Source organism: Zootoca vivipara, chromosome 15 (genome assembly GCF_965207765.1).
Source record: "Zootoca vivipara chromosome 15, rZooViv2.hap1.1, whole genome shotgun sequence".
Classification (NCBI taxonomy): domain Eukaryota; kingdom Metazoa; phylum Chordata; class Lepidosauria; order Squamata; family Lacertidae; genus Zootoca; species Zootoca vivipara.
Genome location: NC_142598.1, coordinates 5,914,617 through 5,938,565, shown reverse-complemented (window position 1 = coordinate 5,938,565; position 23,949 = coordinate 5,914,617). Strand labels below are relative to the sequence as shown.

At 48.5% G+C, this 23,949-nt stretch overlaps 1 long non-coding RNA gene across 1 annotated transcript; it reads left to right on the top strand.

Moving 5' to 3' along the window:
• The first annotated feature begins 15,817 nt into the window (after positions 1-15,817).
• On the top strand, positions 15,818-20,484 carry LOC148683349 (uncharacterized). The gene is made up of 4 exons (XR_015947266.1): positions 15,818-17,782; positions 18,731-18,801; positions 19,916-20,018; positions 20,369-20,484. It is a non-coding gene; the product is annotated as an uncharacterized LOC148683349 (long non-coding RNA).
• The last annotated feature ends 3,465 nt before the right edge of the window (positions 20,485-23,949 follow it).

Genomic DNA, 23,949 nt, shown 5'->3' with positions numbered 1-23,949 from the left:
GTGTGTGTGTGTGTGTGTCGGGGTGTGTGTGTATGTGCGCGCGTGTGCGCGCCTTATTCTCCTGCTGTCTGCTTTAACCCTTCGGGCGCTGGAGACACAGATCTGAACATCCCTGCTGCGTGTATGTGACTGGGAAGGGGGAGGGTCCTCCTCCTTGGAAGCCACTCCACGCCCTCTTAATCCCGGAGGACCCTGCCGTTTATAATCTCAGGTGTGTGTGTTTGGGGTGCTGAGAGAGAGAAGACGTAGGTTGCGATTACCAGGTGAGGAGGGGAAAGGGGTCTCTGTATATGCATATGTTTTGACTTCGTTGCCCACTGGCATTTAAAACAAAGGACAAGATCCAAGCCGATATCAAGTACTCCTTCGTCCCGATCCTACAATTTTTTTTACCTGCAAGTAAATAATTGATTTACTGATTGTTCCGTAGATCTGGGAGACCACCCGCTTTCCAGACCTCTCTCAGTGGATTGATGTCACTCAATCTCGCCTTTCTCCATCCGAAAAAATGGGAATGGAATAATAAGCTATACTAAACAGTGTGCTTCAATTTGAGCCCCAGAAGCTACTTTGAATACTGGACGGGGAGAAAAGAGGACAAAATGACAATAGTGCATCTGAACATGTGCAGAATGCTTAGGGATCATCTGCTGATAAACCGGGGCTTCTGAATTGAAAAGTTGTTTGCTTGCAGGCAGGCTTGAAGAAGCTCTTTTTAGAAAGAAAATAAAAGAAATGAAACCGCTACTGTTTGTTGTGAGAATGAAAGCGACTTTGCACTTTCAATGTGATAATGAGGAACAGTCAGGCAAGGGTGATTGACAAAGACACATTTGCACACAACACAAAGATTAAGTCAAATATACAGCCGCATGGCTGTGACAACTGATAACTACTGGTTTCTTGGTACAATTATGCACACACTATGAAAATTAATTTTGGCCTGGTTCACACATATGCAGGCTCATCACTCGATGTACGAAATCCAAAGACTATCTACATGTGTGAATGGTCTGTCACAAATACAACACCGGAGACTGTTCCATGTTATCTCACTACACATGCAATAGTATTAGTTATGTCAGTTCATGCATTCATTTGCCAGTCATCAAAGTCTGGTTCTCACATGTGTGTGCACCTCACTAGATCTACTTTATCGCTGTAGAAACCAGGCCTGTCCTGACTCCACTGAACTGTATGTGAAGCGCTCGAAACACACAGTATGAAAATGTACAGCACATGCCTAGGCATACTACTCAGAAGTGTGTTATTTAGTTTGGTGAAATTAGTTTGGGTATGGGACTGCGGCTTAATAATAATAATAATAAAATTTTATTTATACCCTGCCCTCCCCAGTCAGAACCGGGCTCAGGGCGGCTCACACCAATAAAATTACAATAAAACATAAAAAGCAATTAATTAAAATACAGATTAAAATACAGTATTAAAATTTAAAATGCAGCCTCATTTTGAGTAGTCAAATTCAAGCCATGAGGGGGGGGGGGAAACGCAGGGGTCAGACTAAGTCCAACCCAAAGGCCAGGCGGAACAGCTCTGTCTTGCAGGCCCTGCGGAAAGATGACAAATCCCGCAGGGCCCTGGTCTCCTGTGAAAGAGTGTCCCACCAAGTTGGGGCCAATACTGAAAAGGCCCTGGCCCTAGTAGAGGCCAATCTAGCCACCTTATGGCTCGGGATCTCCAGAATATTGTTGTTTGTGGACCTTAAGGTCCTCCACGGGGCATACCAGGAGAGGCAGTCTCGTAGATACGAGGCTCCCAAGCCGCATAGGTAGTAGAATGACAGGTACCATAGGTTCAAATGAGAAAGATGCAGGTGTGTCTCCCCCCTGACCCACCAAACGCTCACTCTGCACCATAATAAAGGCAAAATGGAGCTCAATGTAGGAAGAATAAGGCAGGGAAGGGTGCAAGGCCGGGCATGACTGACAGCTAGAACACGATGGGCAGTGGGCATGGCAGACTGGAAGAGGTTTGGCAGGCCCTCTAGAAAGCCCTGGGAGGCAGGATTAGGCCCGGGCACCAGATGTTCCACCCTGCTACCATAGAAACCGAGAGGAATGGGTAGATAATAGGAAGACAGAAGGACATAGCTGCCAAGTTATCCCTTTTTTAAAGGGATTTTCCCTTATGCTGAATAGGCTTCCTCGCGAGAAAAGGGAAAACTTGGCAGCTATGCAGAAGGATAACTGACAGGTGGAATCCATAGTTGCAAAATAGAAGCAGAGAAGAGAGTAATAAAGAGACAGTAAGTATATACATATACTATATGTATATCCTTAAGTGGATATGATCTCATTTTATTTTCACAGCAGCCTTGTAAGGTAGACACTGCTTTAGACTATACCATGGGTAGGCAAACTAAGGCCCGGATCCAACCCAATCACCTTCTAAATCCGGCCCGCAGACGGTCCGGGAATCAGTGTATTTTTACATGAGTAGAAGGTGTCCTTTTATTTAAAATGCATCTCTGGGTTATTTGTGGGACATAGGAATTCGTTCATTCCCTACCCCCACCCACCCCCCAAAAAACATAGTCCAGCCCCCCCCCCAAAGGTCTGTGGCATAGCTGCCAAGTTTTCCCTTTTCTCGCGAGGAAGCCTATTCAGCATAAGGGGAAATCCCTTTAAAAAAGGGATAACTTGGCAGCTATGGTCTGAGGGACAGTGTACCAGTCCCCTGCTGAAAAAGTTTACTGACCCCTGCCTATACCTTTAAAGCACATTTGAAGCACATTCTTTTTCCTCAAAGAATTCTGGGCGTTGTAGTTTGTTAAGGGTTGCTGGGAATTGTGACTCCGTGAGGGGTAAACTGGAGGGGGGGGGAGAGATATGCTTCTAACACCTGCTTTAAAGTGACAGTGTGCTCAGATCCTGATAAAGCGTGCCTAGCCCAAGATTAATTTTACACCGGGGATTTGAAGCCAGGTCTGTTCTTTGCGCCACCCTGCATGCAGAAACGTAGCCATGCAGGACTCGAGAATAGTGCAGGCAATCCCAGCAAAGCCTGGCATTGAGCAGCCAGCAGTTCGCACAGCTTTGTATACCAGGCATATGCGCGCCCCAAACAGACACACAGTCTGTTCCTCGCCATCTCTGTCAGTTCCAAACACCCGGGAAGACACCACTCCTCTCCTGGAGGGAGGAAAGAGAGCTTTGCAGACACAGCCCAGGAGTCCTGGAATGACACCAGCGGCTGCTGGGGATGGCGGTGTTAGCAATGCAGGAAGGGTACCGTTTGCCCATCCGCCAGCGCTGCCAAGGGGTCCCTGCGGATCGCCGCCGCGAAATTCTGCTCGCTCCTACAGCTGAGCTGAGCTGCAACAGAGGCCCGGGCAGCATAGCTGCCAAGTTATCCCTTATTTTAAGGGATTTTCCCTTATGCTGAATAGGCTTCCTCGCGAGAAAAGGGAAAAGTTGGCAGCTATGCCGGGCAGCTGCAAATCGCCCCATCATTTCCTCGACCTCGTGTTAGGTGGGCTGGAGAGAGTAGGAATTCAGCAGCTTGGAAACCCCAGGTTGTGGCGACAGCGCCCTCTTCTGACTTTGCCTGCAGCCGCAGGCGCTTCCCCTGCTCCCACTTTCAGCGGGCGGGGCGGGGCGGGGGGGAATTTTCATGATCAAATTTGGTGAAATTTGACTGATGAAATTTAGAGGCAACCAACCGCAGAGCTTGCCTTAGGGACCGCGGGAGCTGGGAGGGTGGGAAATTATTTTGGTTTTTTTTTTTGTTGAGCTGCCTTTACTTTTAAAAAGTTATATTTTCTTCAGTGTCTTACTCTTGTTGGCAGCCTTGAGCAGCTATAGAGAAAAGGTGGGGATGGTGGCATATGAAGGGTTAAATAAATCAATTAAATAAACTAGAGAGAGGCTGAATGTGAACCTCGGTGGTCTTGATTTTGTTGTTCACCCCACATATGCCTGTGGCATTTATTCAAGCAGCACTTTTTAAATATTAAAAGTGATCCGTTTGTACCATATTTTTGTCGCAAAAGGCCGCTAGTCCTATGAGTCTGTTACATTAAAAGAAATGAGGGTGGAAAGAAGTGAAGGGGGATCTTGTGGCACATCAAAGACCCACAAATTTGTTATGGCATAAATGTTTTTCAAGCACTGCCTGCTATTTCTGCTGTAAGGCTTCAGCATTAACCTTAATGCAATGTTAGATAGTTCAGTGCTATTATCATACCCATACTGCAGATGAGGGAGACTGAGGTTGAAGAAGAATGCAGTATTGCCCATAGATTAGTTTTAGACTCTGGGCAATAGTCTTATGGAAGTCCTCTCTTTAGATAGTAATGTGCATTTGCTTCAGCATATGGCAAGCCATTTGGGAGCCTTCCTGCTCGTGGGGTTGTGTTTTGTTTTTTTACCAGCTACAAAATATGATCTAGAGACAAGAGCAGACAACAGTCCAAGGTCATTATCACAGGGGGCTCAGCAAGGAAGATCACAAGTCAGGAAACAGATGCTTGTACTATTTCCCACAACTGGAGGGCTCAAGAAAGGTCACTCCTTAACCATAGCTGCTGGTAGATGAAGGAGTTTCATGGGTTGCGTCCCCATGAGTAGAGGCCACTTAACCATGACCCTCACAATGACCCTGGGGTGACAGAGCTGTTGTTGTTTAGTCGTTTAGTCGTGTCCGACTCTTCGTGACCCCATGGACCAGAGCACGCCAGGCAGGTGTGGGAAATCTGTTCTGTCACCCCAGAAGAAGAAGTGTGCATGCACACAAAAGCTCATACCAATTACAAACTTAGTTGGTCTCTAAGGTGCTACTGGAAGGAATTTTTTATTTTGTTTCGACTACGTCAGACCAACACAGCTGTACCTTTAGCCCAGGGGTCAGCAAACTTTTTCAGCAGGGGGACAGTCCAGTGTCCCTCAGACTTTGTGGGGGGGCGGGGGGGCAGAATATGGGTTTTTTTGGGGGGGGAAATGAACGAATTCCTATGCCCCACAAATAACCCAGAGATGCATTTTAAATAAAAGCACACATTCTACTCATGTAAAAACACGCTGATTCCCATACCGTCCACGGGCCAGATTTAGAAGGTGATTGGGCCGGATCCGGCCCCCGGGCCTTTGTTTGCCTACCCATGCTTTAGCCCTCCAGAGGTTGAATTACAATTCTTATCTGTCCCAGCATGCATAGCCAATGGCAAGAGGTGATAGAAACTGTATTTCAGTAGTGTCAGGAGGATCAGGGGTTCCTTACACCTGATGCAGAGGCCTGCTACTTCAGCCTGGACCTAGACATTATGGCAGTGACCCTCCAGTTAGAATGGAGGGGCTTAACCCTTATGCATTAGGGCAGGTGGGGACGTGACTATATGCTTCAGAGATTATAGCAATGCCAGGCTCAGCCCCAAGCCCCTCTTCGGATGGCCACCTTTTCCCTGAATAAAGCAACCTTGGAAGGATTAAAAAAACAAACCATCACTGGAATGATTTATTATGAATTTCTAAAGATTCCTACTAAATCTAGGATCGACCAAATGCAGCCAGTTAGTGTCGATGGCTTCTTCGCACTTTCGCTGTTGCCCAGCGGGGGTTCCCTGCAAACTTGAGCTGAGCTGCTTTGCAGATGCAAGCGTTGATCCGTTGATCCGTGTTTCTGATTGCCAAAGTTAATAGGGAGCTGTCAGGAACGGCGCTTGTTGATTGGTCAAGCACTTTATGAGTGGGGGAAAGGAGGAAACGAAGGGGGTCGCTGTACGCTATGTTGCACGGCCTTGATCTACAGACGTGCGTGTCTACAATACGTGCAAAGAGTCGGTAAACAAAATACAGTATCCAAATTCAGGGCGCCACCGGCGAAGTCAGTCCTCTGTTATTTTCTCCGGTTACAACCTCCCTGATTTCAGAATGGGGAAAGGGTCACATTTATAAGCCCGACCCCAATGGATCAGCAAGGGCATAAGGCCTCCAACCAATTTCAAGCCAGAGGGGAGGGGATGCCCGGAAGCAAGCCGTCCCCTCCCCTCAAGTGGAATGGACCTTTAAAATGGGGAGGGGTCAGAGCCACAGACTTCAAGCCCCCTAAGCTATTGGAGACAAACTATGGAGGGGAGGGGAAATAAGCTTTCAACTCCCCCCACCCTTTACACCAATAAAGATACTTTTATCTGTTTGTCATTAAAAGGAGGGGTCTAACTCAGTTACTTCTCCCCCCATTTCCCCCTTAGGTGAGGAGGGGGCAGGTGCCCCATGCGCATCCCGCAGCCGACAGCGCTGAGGACTCAGCCCCTCCCCTGCTTCTGACGCCATCGCCATGTCTCCCTCCGGGTTACTCCCGCCGGGCCACGCCTCTTACGCCCTCGTCTTGGCCAATCAGCGCCAGGCATGGGTGAGGGGCGGGGCGGGGCTGGCGAGGCAAGCGGGAAGAGAGGGGAGGGGGGAGCTCCACTGCTCGGGACAGTGGCAGGCCGCCTACGCCAATCCGGGCGAGCCATTGTGAAAGGAGGCGGGGAGAGTGGAGCTGGGGGAGGCAATAGGTCGCAAAAGGCGGTGTCGGAAAGCGGGGAGAGGCATGTCGGAAAGCGGGGAGGGTTTAGTGGGGAGTGGTCACGCCCACTGGGTGGAGCAAGGCAAAGCTGGGAGGAGCCTCTGGCTTGACTTATTTCACTATTACGTACTATTACTAATATTAATGAGCAATGAAGTATTAATTGCATAGCTGCCAAGTTATCCCTTTTTTACAGGGATTTTCCCTTATGCTGAATAGGCTTCCTCGCGAGAAAAGTGAAAACTTGGCAGCTATGATTAATTGGGGGGGGGGGGGTGGACATACATTACATTGCACTACATTATAGTCCAATCACTGCATTATTAATAGAATACTTCATTTCAATCAATCAAATCTTTTTACGGTAGTAGACCAGCATTCAGTAGGGTGGGGTACAGTCATTTACAATCTGTAAAACGTTTTGGAAATCTAAAAAGTATTAAACACAAAGTATATATAAAAGTCTAAAAGAATCTAAAAGAAAGGTTTAGGAACATTAAACGGATGTGGAAGAGCATAATAATAATAATAATAATATTTTTTATTTATACCCCGCCCTTCCCAGTCAAGACCGGGCTCAGGGCGGCTAACAACAAATAATATCAACACAAATATAAAAGAAACAATTCAGTTAAACCACAGATTAATACAATGTTAAAATTCAATTTTAAAATTAAAAATCTACGAATAAGATAAAACCATTATGAAATAAAACCTTAGGGGAGGGTAACCGTGGGGTCAGACTGCGTCAGTCCGAAGGCCAAATGGAACAGCTCTGTCTTGCAGGCCCTACGAAAAGATGACAAATCCCGCAGGGCCCTAGTCTCCTGGGACAGAGCGTTCCACCAGGTCGGGGCCAGTACTGAGAAGGCCCTGGTTCTGGTCGAGGCCAGCCTAGCCACCTTGTGACTCGGGATCTCCAATATGTTATTATTTGTGGACCTTAATGTCCTCTGTGGGTCATACCGGGAGAGGCGGTCCCGTAGGTACGAGGGTCCTAAGCCACATAAGGCTTTAAAGGTCAAAACCAGCACCTTGAACCTAATCCTGTACTCCACCGGGAGCCAGTGCAGTTGGTAAAGCACTGGATGAATGTGATCCCGCGGCCAGGACCCCATAAGAAACTTCTGCACCCGCTGGAGTTTCTGGGTCAGTTTCAAGGGCAACCCCATGAGTTACAATAATCAAGCCTAGAGGTGACCATCGCATGGATCACTGTGGCCAGATCAGGTTGAGAGAGGTGGGGGACCAACTGCTTAATGCGGCAAAGATGGAAAAATGCCACCTTGGCTGTGGTTGCAACCTGTGCCTCCATGGAAAGGGAGGCATCCAAGGTTACACCCAAGCTCTTGACAGAAGGGGCTGACACTAATTGGGCCCCAGCGAAAGATGGAAGTTGGCCCCCCCGCCCCATGTCATCCCGCCCCAGCCAGAGGACCTCTATCTTTGAAGGATTTAGCTTCAGCCAACTCCCACGTAGCCATCCAGCCACAGCTTCCAAGCACTTGGTCAATGTGTCCGGGGCCGAGGCAGGACGGCCATCCATCAACAGATAAATCTGGGTGTCATCAGCATATTGATGACAACCCAGCCCAAAACTCCGGACAATCTGGGCAAGGGGGCGCATGAAGATATTAAAAAGCATCGGGGAAAGGATTGCACCTTGCGGGACTCCACACACCAAGGAGTGCCACGGTGACAACCCCCTCCCTAGCGCCACCCTCTGTCCCCGACCTGAGATAAAGGAACGCAGCCATTGTTGGACTGTACCCTGAATCCCCATAAAAGGTTGTACAGTATAGAAAGACTATGGCTATCAATTTACAGAGCAATCTGATATGAGTGTTCATTAAATCTAGTTTAATAATAATAATAATAATAATAATAATAATAATAATAAGGTGTTGCAACGGAGGAGTGCAGGGAAAAGAAAACTCCTGGCACTCATTCTTTCTTGCTGCAGAATTAAAATATTTCTCCGCTTTTCTCCTTCTTTTTCTCTTGGGTGGTGTGTTAAACGGTCATCCTAAGGGGAAACAGGTCGGTCCCCCCCCCTCTTAGAGGAAATGGACTGATCGGAACCTGACTGACATCAGCTCAGAATCCAACCTCACTTGGCAGGCAGTTGAGGCCAACCCCAGCCTTTGGGTGTCTTAACTGCGACAGGAGCTGAAAATCTGTAATCCTCCAAACATTACCGAGTGGCAGAATAAACTGAAATGGCCCAGTTAACAAACAGCTTGAGTGGAAAGGTAAAGGAAGAATTTTTCAAAAAGTGGGATAGGTATAAGAATTATGTTAAAAAATATAGTGAGAATAATATAGTGAGAATAGCGTTTGAGTAAAATTGGAAGGAAATAGTTTGGATCTGTAGGTGTTGTTGGGATGTCTAAAGCTGTACCCCCATTGATTTTCTTTAGGTTTGAATGGAATTTTAAATATAAATTTTAGTAGGACCTAAAGTTGAACTTGTTGTGACGTGGGGTTTGTGATTTCAGCTCTCTTGACAAACATGCTGGAGACAGTTCTCTAGTAACAGCTCTTTATTAAAGTGAACAAGACTGACTGTGAGGGCAGGAAGGCTACATTTATAGGGACAGGGAACTAGCTAGAAGGGGATACATTTTGGAGGGAACAATATCAGGCAATCACAGTGCTGCCTTTTGGAGGGAACCAATGAGACAGAGGATCCAAATACAGCAGCTTAAATGAACCAATAGTAGCTGTACCCTCTGGAACCAAAAGGCAGTTACTTTATCCTAATGCAAATACAGACAATAATAATACAGAGATAAAATCCTTTGACTCAATACACAACACCCCTCCCCCCCTAGTGAGCACAGCAGACGTAATCCCTCAGGTACTGTGGGGTCCTACAACTTCTACTTGATCTCCTGACAACAGGTGTTGCAGGTTCTGGATTGGGTGTTACCTGTGGTGGAGGGGCTGCTATAGGGGTTTCGTCAGGAACAGATGGCGTCCCAGACATCTCAGGGTCCCCTACCTGTACCTCGTCATCCTGAGGACTAGCAGACCCTGGTTCATTTGCTGAAGCCCCTGGTGACTGCACCTCTGGGCCATCTTCACTCTGGTCTTGCAGCTGTGCGTCATTAGCCAGGGATGAATTATCTGACTCCTCCCTGCTGAGCGCCCGGCGCCTCAGCTGATCTATATGTCTCTTCCAAACTTGCCCATTTTCCAAGGTCACATAATAGGACACAGGTCCACTAGCCCGGGTGATCACACCGGCCACCCACCGCGGACCTCGTGAATAGTTCCTCACCCAGACCAGATCTTCAGGGGCGAGATACCTTGTTGTGTCAGTCTCAGCCTGGGGGGTTGCTCTTGAATTACGGTTTGGCATTTTATCTGGGTGGACATAATCCAGCACCGTTACCAGTCTTCTACCTAAGAGCAGCTCAGCTGGCGACTTGCCCGTCGCAGTACACGGCGTCGCATGCTGCAAAAATAACATTCGCGCAATGCGAGCCGACCAGTTACCCTCCATTAAGCGCGCAATGGATTCTTTGGCTGTTCTTACCATGCGCTCAGCCTGCCCATTGGAGGATGGGTGAAAGGGCGCGGATGTGACCCCTCTTATGAAGTTATCAGCCAAGAATGCCCTGAATTCTTGGGATACAAAAGCTGCCCCATTATCTGATACAATGGTCTCAGGTAACCCGTGGGTTGCAAACAGCTGCCTCAACACCTTGATTACGGCAGCTGATGCCATGCTAGGGACCATCGCCACTTCTAACCATTTGGAATATGCATCAACGATAACCAAAAAGACCTTCCCTTGGAATGGCCCAGCAAAATCTATGTGCAGCCGGCTCCAGGGAGTCCTGGACTGCTCCCACCAGTGGACTGGTGCTCTGGCCACTTCTGGCCGCACCTCTTGGCATGCCTTGCATGTTCGTACCCAATGTTCTATGTTCTGGTCCATTCCAGGCCACCACACATAACATCGGGCTAGCGACTTCATCCTGACCATTCCCGGGTGTCCCATGTGAAGCATCTCAAGAACCCTGTTTCTCAGTGGTGCTGGGATGATCACCCTATCTCCCCATAGGAGACAACCCTTATGCATGGACAATTCGTGCTGCCTTATCGCATAAGGCCTGAATTTTTCTTCATGCGGACCACCTGGCCACCCCCTCCCCACCCAAGTGAGCACACGGGAGAGAACAGCATCTTTCCTTGTTTTCTCAGCTATATCAGTAGCTGTTACAGGAGCCCCCGGAAGTGTTTCTAGCATCATAATGTGCTCCGCCGGAGCAGGATCCTCATTGCTCCCGCCAGGAAGGGGCAATCGACTCAGCGCATCAGCGTGGCACAACTGTTCCCCCGGCACATGGGTCAAGGTGTACTGGAACCCATTCAGGAATATTGACCAACGCAACATTCTGGGGGAGAGAATTTGTGGTGTTTGTTTGTTTGGGTTGAACAACCCTAACAGTGGTTTGTGGTCCGTTTCAATGGAGAAATGGCGACCGTACAAATAATCATAGAACCTTTTGATTCCTGACACAATTGCTAGTGCCTCTTTATCAATTTGAGCATAGTTGCGCTCCGTGGGTGACAACGTACGGGAATAGAAAGAGATGGGCTTTTCCGACCCATCCGGTTCCCTATGACTCAGCACAGCCCCCAGGCCGTATTGAGAGGCATCACATGCCAAGACCAGCGGCTTCAACTCATCATAATGAGCAAGGACGCTCCTGCTACTCAGCATTTCTCGCATTCAAAAGCCTTCTGCTGCTCCCGCCCCCATCGCCACACATTCTTTTTCTGCAAAAGTCTATGTAATGGTTCAGCTACCGAAGCTTTCTGGGGTAAGAATGAATGATAAAGTTAATAAGTCCCAGGAATGACTGCAACTCCGTCTTGTTCTGTGGTCGTGGTGCCTCGATGATGGCCTTAATCTTAGCATCTGTGGGGTGGATGCCTGATGCATCAATTTTAAACCCCAAGAAATCCAGAGTTGGCACCCCAAAACTGCATTTTTCTTTTTTCAGTTGCAACCCCACCTCCTTGAACTTGAGCAACACTGCACGGACACACGCAACCAGTTCCTGTGGGTCTTTTCCAGCAATCAAAACGTCATCAAAAAATGGCAAAACCCCCGGCAGACCCCTTAACAGGCGTTCCATGAGCCCTTGAAAAATCCCTGGGGCCACACAAACTCCGAACTGTAATCTGTTAACTCTGAACGCCCCTTTATGTGTGACAATAGTCTGTGCTTCCGCTGATTGTGGGGTTACCGGCAGCTGTTGGTAAGCTTGTGCCAGGTCAATTTTGGCGAACACCTTGCCCCCAGCCAGTTTAGCCAACAGATGTGATACTACTGGAATGGGGTATGAGTTTCCCCTGGGTGCCTTATTGATAGTACATTTGTAATCTGCACATATCCTGACTTCCCCATTTGCTTTAAGGGGCGTGACGATTGGAGTCTCCCACTTAGCAGAGTCCACGGGTGAGAGAACTCCCTGCTTGACCAATTTATCCAGCTCTGCCTCGATCTTGGGTTGCAGTGCAAATGGCACTCGCCTTGGTTTGAGTCGGATTGGGGCCACCCCGGGGTCCAACTCGAAGTCAACTGGGGGCCCTTTATAACAACCCAGTTTTCCATTAAAGAGACCAGCAAATTCCTTGCATAATGCCTCGCTCATCTCAGGGCAGGTTTGGATTGAATTAAGCCCTGAGATACTCAGTCCCAGGGCAGGGAACCAGTCAGTGCCCAGGAGACTGGGGCGACTGCCCTTTGCAATCACCAGTTTGAGTACAGCCTGTTTGTCCCGGAACTGTACTCTCACGGCACACATTCCCATAACATGGATGCGGCCTGCTGAGTATGACTGCAAGGTTGCCGGGAAGGGCTCCAGAGGGGGCAACTTACCCCTGGGGAAGAATGTCTTCGCGGTCTGGTCCGACACAATGGTGAATGCAGATCCAGAGTCCACCTCCATGTCGCACTGCTGACCCTCAATCTTCACCTTGACGTTTGCCTTGCCTTGCGCTGGAAACTGCACGGCCCTCCCGTTGATCTCCGTTATGTAGTGGCAGTCCTTTCGAAAATGAGTTGCTGTGGGCGGTCTGCGATGCTCCAGTCTAGGTGCTCCTGTTGCTCCTGACGCCACCGATCTACAGACCCTGGCGATGTGACCTGTCTTCCCGCACATCCGGCACATAGCATCCCTGAAACGACAACTCTTCCGCCCATGGTTTCCGCCACAACCTGGGCAACTGCCTCGGTGATCTTTGTGCACTGTGCAGGCCTGACGCACCAACTCGACCCCACGGACTGGGCTCTGGCTCGGAGTAGCCTCTAGCTCGTCCATGGCATGCGCAACTTCTATCTGTGGCTTAGTGGCCTTGCGACTGGCATCAAGCTCCTCTCTTTCATAATTCTCCGTGGCGGTGGCCTCCTTCAAGGCTGAAGCAAGGGTAACCTCTTCTTTAGCCACGATGCGTCTTCTGGCTCTCTTGCTGCTCAGACCACCAATAAACCAATCCAGGAGAGTCTCTTCCAGATTTTGGAAGCCGCAGTGCTGAGCGAGCTTCCGGAGTTCAGCCAGAAATGCGGACTCCCCAGCATGCTGCTGCCTCTTATGGAACTCCATCCGCCGGGCCATCTTGGTCTCAGTAGGCGCCAAGTGGCTTGTTAAGCAGGCAAGAATATCTTGGAGAGATGTCTCACTCAGCTTCGCTGGAGCAAGTAATGCCTTGGCTAGCTTGAAGGTCTCGGGCCCACAGTAGCTCAGGAATGTGGCCCTTCTTTTGCTGGCATCGGTGATCCCTTGAGCCACTGCGAAGAACTCGAAGCGTTCGACGTAGTCTTCCCAGGTGTGGGGCTCTGATGGCTGGAAGGGCTCCAATACCCTTGGACTCTCCATTGTCCTAGCGGGCAGGGTCGTCTTCTCAGCTGGCCAGTGAGTCTTGTTCTCAGCTGCAATCCGGACTCTGAGGCAGGGTTGTGTTTAACCGCTCCTCAGCATTCCGGATCCCACCTTCGTCGCCAGTTGTTGTGACGTGGGGTTTGTGATTTCAGCTCTCTTGACAAACATGCTGGAGACAGTTCTCTAGTAACAGCTCTTTATTAAAGTGAACAAGACTGACTGAGGGCAGGAAGGCTACATTTATAGGGACAGGGAACTAGCTAGAAGGGGATACATTTTGGAGGGAACAATATCAGGCAATCACAGTGCTGCCTTTTGGAGGGAACCAATGAGACAGAGGATCCAAATACAGCAGCTTAAATGAACCAATAGTAGCTGTACCCTCTGGAACCAAAAGGCAGTTACTTTATCCTAATGCAAATACAGACAATAATAATACAGAGATAAAATCCTTTGACTCAATACACAACAGAACTTAATTCTTTTATTGAGTAACCAGCTATCACCAAGCTTGGTTGGCCTTTTGCCTCTATTTTCAGGTCCCCCCCAACCTTTTGCTACAGGGATGGGCGTGCTCTTGGTTGTGCTGCCCCAAAATAGCTCGCTTGGTTTCGGGAAGGCAGGCTAAAGGTCTCTTTGTTTGAAAAAGTTTTGCTAAGCCATAATGCAAGAGGTAGAGGAGTTAGTCTTCACTATGTTGTGTTTAGGTTTTTCATTATTCTTTCATTGTTCCCTTGCGGTACTTGTAAGGCTGTTGATGGTGTTTAATCGCATTTACCGGCCTAAGTAAATGTTTTAGTTGCAGTTGCAGAGAAAGGACAGTGTGGGGTTGGGAGTTTCCCCAGGTGTCATCACTGGGGGGGGGGGCAAAATGACAAAAAGCCGAGTAGTTTGTTTTTTAAAAAAAATTAGGGTCAGCAAACTTTTTAGTTAAGTCAAAAAACACAGCTGGCATTGGGCGCCACACCGTGGGGGCCAGCACTTACCGGGGGCCTGCAGCGTGCCTGAGCCACGCATCTCTCCTGGGAGTGACGTGGTGGCTTGGGAGCCTGCAGGCTCGGAGCTGTCTGAAATGGCAGAGTGGGCTTGCTTCTGCTCACTGCCTCTCCCTCAGCCACCCTACAGCTGAGGGGGAGGCGGCAGAGAGGCTCCAGGCAGCGCCCCCCGCCCCCAAGACCCCCGTGTTGAACCGGGCTATGCCGCTGTTCTGTTGTTTCAATTATGGGTGCCCCTTGAGAGTTAATGTGCTGTGCTCGCTGCCCCACTCGTCCGGTTGGACCAGCCCCCCAGGGCACCAGGGCCGTAGGGCTTCCCTGGCTAGCGGGCAGGAGAGTTTGGCTTTTGGGTTCCTCCCTGTCTCATTTTGGGTTGCTCTCTTTCTCCTCTCTCCCCACCACCACTGCAGGAGGACGAGCCAATTGAAGGGCCAGGCAGCCCCCCAGAGCAGAAAGGCTTGCTTCATCCTGACTTGCTGAGCCCATATTGGGTAGGTGACAGCGGCCTGAGCGACGCCTGGCAGGAGGGGAGGGGGCATATCAACCGCAGAATGGAAGCTGTTCTGTTGGTTCAGTTTTGGGTGCCTTGAATTTTATTGTTTGGTTGTGTTTTTTAATTCCTTGTCTTCTGCATCTTTTACTCGCAGGTTCCCAAAATCACACCAGAGAGTGCCCACAGCTCCACCACTACACTGTCCTCTCTGGACTCTTTGTGGGACTCGCCCAATGAGGTATGTAGCAGACAGAGCAGGAGGGAAGCCCTGCTGAGCTGCAAAAGGGCAACCCTGAGGCTGGGGAGGAGGAGGAGGAGAAAGATGGCCAGCCGACCAGGCCACCTTCTGGACCAGTTGTGAGCAAGGGGGCAGACAGGCAGGGGACGGCTAAGGGCAGGCTGTGCTTGCTGCCCCACTCGTCCTGATGGACGAGCCCCCCATGGCGCAAGGGCTGTAGGGCTTTCCTGGCTAGCAACTCAATGCGGGCAGGAGAGTTTGGCTTTTTGGTTCCTCCCTGTCTCATTTTGGGCTGCTCTCTTTCTTCTCTCTCCCCACCACCACTGCAGGAGGACGAGGAAAAGCCAGGGAGCCCCGCAGAGGAGGGCGGTGAAGAGAAGGAGCTGGCAAGGCCTGGGAGCACCCATAGCTCCTTCACGGCGCTCCTGGACTCCTTTTTGGAGATACTAAATGAGGTATGTAGCAGACAGAGCAGGAGGGAAGCCCTGCTGAGCTGCACAAGGGCAACCCTGAGGCTGGGGAGGAAGAGGAGGAGGAGGAAGATGGCCGGCTGACCAGGCCACCTTCTGGACCAGTTGTGAGCAAGGGGGCAGACAGGCAGGGGGAGGCTAAAGAGAGGCTGTGCTTGCTGCCCCACTTGTCCTCATGGACCAGCCCTCCATGGCGCAAGGGCTGTAGGGCTTCCCTGGCTAGCGACTCAATGCGGGCAGGAGAGTTTGGCTTTTTGGTTCCTCCCTGTCTCATTTTGGGCTGCTCTCTTTCTCCTCTCTCCCCACCACCACTGCAGGAGGACAAGCCAAAGGAAGGGTCAGGCAGCCCCCCGGACGAGGGCAGCGGTGAAGGGAAGGAGGAGACTCCAAGACATGATGTGCAGAGCCCAGATTGGGTAGGTGGCAGTGGCCTAAGCGACGCCTGGCAGGAGGGGAGGGGGCATATCAACCGCAGAATGCAAGCTGTTCTGTTGCTTCAGTTTTGGGTGCTTTGAGTTTCAATGTTTGGTTGTGTTTTTTAATTGCTTGTCTTCTGCATCTTTTCCTCGCAGCTCCCGGAAATGTCACCATGGAGCTCCTTCAGTTCCCTGCCCTCCCTGGACTCCCAAAATGAGGTACGTAGCAGACAGAGCAGGAGGGAAGCCCTGCTGAGCTGCACAAGGGCAACCCTGAGGCTGGGGAGGAAGAAGAGGAGGAGGAAGCTGGCCGACCAGGCCATTTTGGCTTCTGGGTTCCTGCCTGTCTCATTCTGGGCAATTGGCAGAATGGAAGGCAGCTGGAGGCCTTTCGAGGGTGACTCCCCCCTCCCGGGTTTATATTAATTTATTAATTAATACTATTTTGTCCCACAGCTACAAGAAAAGAAAGAAGAGCAGCCCGACATCATCCCAGAAGATGACAGCAGCCAAGAGGGGTCCCAAAACTCTTTGGACAAGGAGGCTGTACAGGAGCTGTGCCCCCCACCTGAGGACAACACAGAACACCTGGGGCCAAGAGTGAACGAGGTCAGATGAAACATTAAGATACAATCATTCATGCAATATTAAAAGCTTCCCTAAACAGGGCTGCCTTCAGATGTCTTCAGATGTCTTTTCTCACAGGTCTGCGGGGAAGAGAGGCCATCAAGGCTCCGGTCCCTCCCCTCTGGTTGCCTCAGGCTCAGGTCCCTCATCTCCTGGGTCCGGAACATCTTCAGGGCACCAGAAAGAACGAGCTTCGAGGTGCAGGCGGAGAGGAAGCCACTGGGCAGGCGGCTCAGACGGTGGATCCGCCAGCGCCATTGCTGTGTCCGCCCTCAATGAAGGTGAGGAGGTGTTGGGAGGCTCACATCGATCCGGGGGGATTTTGTCAACCCCCCCCCCAGGGATGGCACCCGGGGTGGCAGGGGAAATAGCCCCTGGAGGCGCCTGAGTCCCATGACATCTCGACTCCGACCGCGGGACTCATTTTGCGGCCGAAATTGTACAAAATGGCACCAAATCCTTTGGCATCAAGTGGGAACTTTGTACCCCTTACCATCTCCCTTCTTCTGGTCAGACTGAATGCATGAACGGACTCATAAAAACCCAGTTGGGAAAGCTCTCCCCTTATGAACTCCTATTTGGCAGGCCCTCCCCAACCCACCCCACTCAGTTTCCCACCTCTGAATTGGAAGCCGGGGGAAACGAACTTACCATATATGTGTCACAGTTGCAGCAGCACCTAAGGAAACTTCGCCGCTATGCTGCTTACTGTCAAAACGTTCCCCTTGATGTCGATGCCCACAAATTGGAGTTTCCGGAATCAGACTTTCAGAGCTTGCAGATAAGTTTAATACAGCCCAGTGGAGACGTTGATAAACCTCCTTCCTGTACTCCTAGCTTACCTGGCACCTTCCTTTATCCGGGGACACCGCTGCACTTCCCAGACACAAGTCACGGATTGAGAAACCTTCATTTCCTCGACCCGGTTTGGCTGTCGGAGTGCCTGCAAAGGATCTTCAACATCAAAAGCTCAAAGTCGGTTGTGAACAACGGTGTGGTCGAAGCGGAGGACCTCCGGATGCTCCTGGTTGGGATGGGGTTCACCACACAGACGGAGGAACAGTATTTCCAGTCCCTTGCCAAGTTTGAAATTGCACTGCCGGTGGCCAACAACAGGTACACTGGTTTTTGTTGCCGGGGCGTGGCTTATTTGGGCAGTTGGAGACAAACTGAGACAGAGACAGGCCACAACCTCACCATACATTTAAAGCACTATGATACCATTTTAACAGTCATGACTCTCTCCCCCCCCCCCCCGAATTCTGGGAACTGTAGTTCATCAAGGGTTCTGAGAGTTGCTATTAACAGTCGTGACTCCCTCCCCCAAAGATATTCCTGTGTATATTCCTGCGTATAAGACTACTTTTTAACCCAGGAAATTCTTCTCAAAAGTTGGGGGTCGTCTTATACGCCGGGTTGTATTTCTTATACGGCGAGTATATCCCAAACTCTATATTTTAACTGGAAAAGTTGGGGGTCGTCTTATACGCCCATTCGTCTTATATGTCTTATACAGTAATTATCAGCATTCTTAAAACATTGCTGTTCACTGAGTGCTTTGAGGGAAGCCATGAAACTTTGCCAATCCAAATGTACAGGGTATATGGTAAAAGGGATGCAGGTGGCGCTGCGGTCTAAACTCTTGGGTTTGCTGATTGGAAGGTCTAAACTCTTGGGTTTGCCGATCAGAAGGTCAGCGGTTCAAATCCCTGCAACGGAGTGAGCTCCCGTTGCTCTGTCCCAGCTCCTGCCAACCTAGCAGTTTGAAAGCACGCCAGTGCAAGTAGATAAATAGGTACCACTGTGGCAGAAAGGTAAAGTGTGCTCTGGTTTCCTTGCGCTCTGGTTTCCGTCACAGTGTCCCATTGCGCTGGAAGCTGTTTAGTCATGCTGGCCAGATGACCTGGAAAGCTGTCTGTGGACAAACACTGGCTCCCTCGGCCTGAAAGCGAGATGAGTGTCGCAACCCCGTAGTCGCCTTTGACTGGACTTAACCGTCCAGGGGTCCTTTACCTTTTTACCTTTACAGGGTATATAACAATCATCTTCTCTCTTCCTTCTCAGTGCACTACCGTATATTTTCTGTGAATCACAACATGCAGATTTTGGATAAGCCTGTGATTGTCGAGTTGGAGGTGAGTGATGCATGTATGTGTCCTTGTGGTGGGTATAGCCAGAGCCATTTTCATCGGAGAAATGTTGGAGGGTACGCTTTATGGCTGAGCAAAGATTTTCTGGTCTCGATCCAGTGCTCTTTTTAGTGCATCACATTTGGTCTCCTCATCTTGATGGCGCACAACTTGTATGGACACAAGCTCCTGTGCTCCGTAAGAACTCTTGCACTATGGAATACAAATATTAAGTGCCCGCATTCCCCCCCCCCAAACATCCCTTTAAATATACTTTTCCTCTCTCAGACACCAGAAGGAATTGTTGTCAGGCAGTCATTCATCAATCCTACTTCAAGAAACTTCCAACCTCACCCCTTACCAGAGATTGTCAGGTATTTGGCCATGAACATTACCTCAAACCAAATGTGTACACAGGGCTGTTTATTTCAGCCAGAACGTGCCTGAACTCAGTTCCGGCACCTCTCAGGTGAGCGCCATTGCCATTCTAAGAGAACAAGGGAGGTGTTCATGGTGGGTTCCAGCACCTATTTTTCTAGGGGAAAAAGCACTGTTTGTACAGAAAGTGAGCTGAAACAGCAATTGGCAAAGAAAGCACATCAATGATGAATTAATGATGTAAGGAGGGAGCTGCAGCCCAAGATAGTAAAGGTAAAGGGACCCCTGACCATTAGGTCCAGTTGGGATTGCTCATACTTTTCAAATTGCAGACACTGTCCTAAAAAGTCACATCTTTCCTCAAATTTTTATATGTTCTTCTTTCCCCCATTTCTTTCTTATTATTGCTAAGCTTCGAAGTCCTAGTTGAGCCATCAACTAAATTTTATTACATTGACAGCAACAGGGATTTCAGTGTGTCTATCACTGCAAGGTGGGTGTCTGCAACTGTGGGAAGGTAAAGGCACGTTATTATTGGTGTGAAATAAAATTAACGTATCTAGAATTAATAGCATAGCAGGGAGCAGCCGTGCCAACTCCGGGGGGGGGGGCAGAGGTGTCGTCACCCCCTCAATTTTCCTTGTGGTTCCCAGCAACTGTTACTGAGAAGTATGGAGCCTCTAACATAGCCCTATCCTTTTTGAATTTGGCCCTTATTTGATGCTGGATTTTGTTGTTTTAGGTTCCTCTATGGGAAGAGTGTGGCGGGTATGGCCTTTGTCCTCTTTGGAGTGAAAATGGATGGCGTCAAACACAGCATTCCAGACTCGCTCCAGAGAATTCAGGTAGGGTGTGTTTATGTGTACAGTGGAACCTCGGTTTAGGAACACCTCGGTTTACGAATTTTTGGTTTATGAACGCTGCGGACCCATCTGGAACGGATTAATTCACTTTCCATTACTTTCAATGGGAAAGTTCGCTTCAGTTTATGAACGCTTCAGTTTATGAACAGACTTCCGGAACCAATTGTGTTCATAAACCGAGGTACCACTGTATGTGTTCTCTCTCTCTCTCTCTCTCTCTCTCTCTCTCTCTCTCTCTCTCTCTCTCTCTCTCACACACACACACACACACACACACACACACACACACACACATGTATCACTTGGCTTTCCTCCCATTTTCCTTTTTTCAGATTAGTAATGGAGAAGGGGAAGGAATCCTAAGGAGAGACATCCTTCAGACTCGATTTCACAACCTCAACCATCTTATTGGGCACTCCCTCCATGTCTCTGTGACAGTGATGACAGAGTCAGGTGAGTGTCAGTCGTTCATACGTGGAATTTTATTATTCATTAAATTTTTATACCGCCCTTCATCTGAGGATCACAGGGCAGTTTGCAATATAAATAGACAAAAATACTCAACATAGTAACAAACTAACAATACCTGTCGCTGCCCCCGCAGTTTAAAAGGCCATAGATAGTTTAATTAGCCTAAGGCCTGGGAGGAGAGGAATATTTTTGCCTGGCACCTAAAGATATGTGTTGAGTATCTCTAGGGAGAGCATTCCAAAAGCAGGGAGCCAGTGCAGAACAGGCCGACTCTCGTTTTGCCACTGTCCAGACCTCTTGTGTATGTTGGAGTCTGACTAACCTACTGCAGTTGCTTTGAGACTATTCAGCCCCTTCTGATTTGGATTATTACAGCCAGACATTTTATTCTGTAACATTATAATGCCAAAATATTTAATTTTGCAAAGGAATAATCTTCACCCAACTCCTGGAAGGAAAGGAGGAAAGAAAAATATATTATACCTGTATTGGAATCAGGAAACCTGATAATAAATTTGAGCTTAGTTCCTATCTGTATTCTTTTTGCCATTTTAAAGAGCCTTGGTGTATCATTTAGACACCAATTCCTGCCTTCATTTATCCCTTTACAAGGCTGCAATCCCTAGCCACACTTTTCTGAAAGTAGGTTCAGCCCCCACGGCCCTTCACTTCATCAGATCTGGCCTCTTTGAAAAAAGTTTGGACACCACTACGGCCATATGTTGAAAGGCTGCTAAGAAATCTTATGAAATAAACAAAGTCTATAATATGCCCCACAATTCCTGATGGGTTAGAAAATGTGACATCCAGTAGCTCATGGTGATATTCCTAAAAGTGATAAAACAATCATTTAGTGCAATCATACTGCTGGAATTATAAGATGGTAGTAAGGTTATGACTGAATCCATTATGTTCCATGTCTCTGATATACAAGAATGCGAGTAGGTACGGCTGACGAAGCCCGGTTGGGGGAAACAAGGAATTATCCTGGAATCCTTGTCTTATTTTCTGCATGTGCCATTCTTCCAAGTTCTTTGTCTGAAACCTGCATACAGTGGTACCTCTACTTATGAATAACTCTACTTACGATTTTTTTCTCCCAATGCATTCCTATGGGATTCGACTTACACTTTTTTTCTACTTACAAATGTGCGTTTGGAACGCATTAAATTCGTAAGTAGAGGTACCACTGTACAAGGAACGCTAGAATTCTTAAAAGCATCTTCACGTGGAACACTACAAAATTTGATATTAGAATTCCACACCGTGGATATTCCTAATATAAGAACTGAATAGATTGCATTTCTTGATCAGTCTGCTGGACTTTAATTTCTCATAGTATGTTTTGTTTAAGTTGGTCTACAGAACCATATATCTTGATATATGTTGAATCACATTTGAAAAAGAATTTAGAGAGTTACATACAGCCTGTTACATTGTTTGTGTTGTTGGTAGTAAGGTAAAGGTAAAGGGACCCCTGACCGTTAGGTCCAGTCGTGACCGACTCTGGGGTTGCTGCGCTTATCTCGCGTTATTGGCCAAGGGAACCGACGTACAGCTTCCGGGTCATGTGGCCAGCATGACTAAGCCGCTTCTGGCGAACCAGAGCAACGCATGGAAACGCCGTTTACCTTCCCACCGGAGCGGTACCTATTTATCTACTTGCACTTTGACGTGCTTTTGAACTGATAGGTTGGCAGGAGCTGGGACCGAGCAATGGGAGCTCACCCCATCTTACATATTTGGAAATCAGGAGGTGGGAGGGAATCGGGTATGATTCACTACTAAGCTCACGTGATTATTGTGGGAAGTGCCAAGTAATGTGTCTTGGAGTGCAGTATAAGAAAGATTTGGAAGATAATGACAACAAATGTTTTGCTGGTATTTATGAGATTCTGTAGATTCTTTCCTTATATGTATGGCAGCTTTATATTGTCTGTTGGCAAAGGGACAAGACAGAAGAGAATGTGAGACAGCAACTATTACCTGTGGTAATGAAACCCATTGATTTATAGAATCATAGACTCTTAAAGGTTGGAAGGGACCCTAGGGTCATCTAGTCCAACCCCCTGCAATGCGGGAATCGATGGCTTGATTTTCTGATGGCAAGGCAATATTGCCAGATTTGCCGGTATAACAAATCTCTTTAATAATTTATGTGCTCTTGCGAATGAATTAATAAAATACGATAACCATGAATAACGACAGAAATTTAGCAAATTCAAACAGGCAAGGTTGGAACAGAGTCTTGGCTGAAAGCTGAATTAATACAGGATGGGAAGAGTATTGCAAGTTCCTTTGGGAGAGCATGCTGTGGGGTGGGGGGCGGCAAACACCAGATCAGATCGGGACCCTGGAATCTGCTTCTCTCACAAATCCCAGCTATTGGTTGCCTTAGGGTAGTGATGGCGAACCTATGACACGCGTGTCAGACGTGACACGCAGAGCCCTCACTGCTGGCACGCGCCCCATCGGCCCATTCGAGCTGTTGTTGTTGTTGTTGTTGTTGTTTTTCCATTTGTTCTCTCCGCTGTTGCTGGTAGCCAGAGATTGGTTTTTTAACCCTTTCTGTGTTTTTTTCTGGCGCTTTGGTAGACTATGATTGGGTGTAACAGTGTTCATTTTTAACCCGTTCTGTGCTGGGTTTTTTTGGCGCTTTGGCTGACTATGTCGGTCCTGCGTGTTAGTTCCAGTGAAGGTATTAGTAGTCATTTATTTTTGTTCTCTCCCCCCCCCAAAAAAGTGCAGCAGCTTTGGGGCACCCCCCCAAAAGCAAAGCAACTTTTGCATCCCCCCCAAAAACCTCCAAAAGTTCGCAGCTCCCCCCCAAAAGCTCAACAACTCTGGGCACTTTGTGATAAATAAAGGTTTTTTGGTTTGGTTAAATAATTAGTTTTTGGTTTATTAAATACAGTTATATATTACAATTATACATTTTTGTTATTTAAACTATAAATATCGCGAAATTATGGTTTTTTTCCTTGAAGTGACATGCCCCCCGAGTAATGCTCGGTTTTTTGGCAAATTTTGACACACCAAGCTCAAAAGGTTGCCCATCACTGAGGGAGACCTAACCTGTTAAATAGTGGGTAGACATAGCAGACGACACAGCAATTTCTCCAAGCAGCTCTTTATTAGTAAGATGGAAGTCTGGAACAGAACTAACTGAACGGCTCAGCCTCAGTTACAACATTGTAACAACAGCCCAGGGTTTCCCGCCTAAATTAACTGATGTGGACCTGAGTGAAAACTACCGTATACACTATACCCCTGCTGGCCAGGGTGAGAGAACTTCAATAACCTACCCCCCCCCCCCAAGTTGGCAACATCATGCAGGGAAGACATCCGTCTAAAAATGTGAGGTTCAAGGGCACAAGTTGACAAGCCAGACTCAGACCTGCAATCTCAGTCATCCGCGGCGGCGATCATTCTGCACATGCTC